Genomic DNA, 546 nt, shown 5'->3' with positions numbered 1-546 from the left:
TACTATAAATAAGTGAGGAGACTCAAATGGCCACGCACGCTCCCCTGGGTAATATGCAAATAAGGGAGATGGAATAAATCCTCCACAGTGCCACCTACTGAAAGGCAGCATTCCTTCGAGTCAAAGTGGGACTTTTTATACAAGTCTTGCTACAATGACTGGGAATCAAAAGCAAAGCCAGACCCCATGTACATACAGCTGTTTCCGGGTTATTGCCCATCATCAGTGTACAGTAGGAGTCTGGCTTTTGCTAGTGAGAGGCCTGGGACAGGGGTCAGAAACGCTCTTTTCTCCTTAGGGAAAGCAACTATATACTATAAATAAGTGAGGAGACTCAAATGGCCACGCACGCTCCTCTGGGTAATATGCAAATAAGGGAGATGGAATAAATCCTCCACAGTGCCACGTATTGAAAGGCAGCATTCCTTCGAGTCAAAGTGAGACTTTTTATACAAGTCTTCTTACAATGACTGGTATTCAAAAGCAAAGCCAGACTCCATGCACTTACAGCTGTTTCCGGGTTATTGCCCATCATCAGTGTACAGT

This window comes from Eleutherodactylus coqui, unplaced genomic scaffold (genome assembly GCF_035609145.1).
Source record: "Eleutherodactylus coqui strain aEleCoq1 unplaced genomic scaffold, aEleCoq1.hap1 HAP1_SCAFFOLD_42, whole genome shotgun sequence".
NCBI lineage: Eukaryota > Metazoa > Chordata > Amphibia > Anura > Eleutherodactylidae > Eleutherodactylus > Eleutherodactylus coqui.
The sequence above is the reverse complement of the archived record's forward strand: the minus strand, read 5'-3'. Positions refer to the sequence as shown.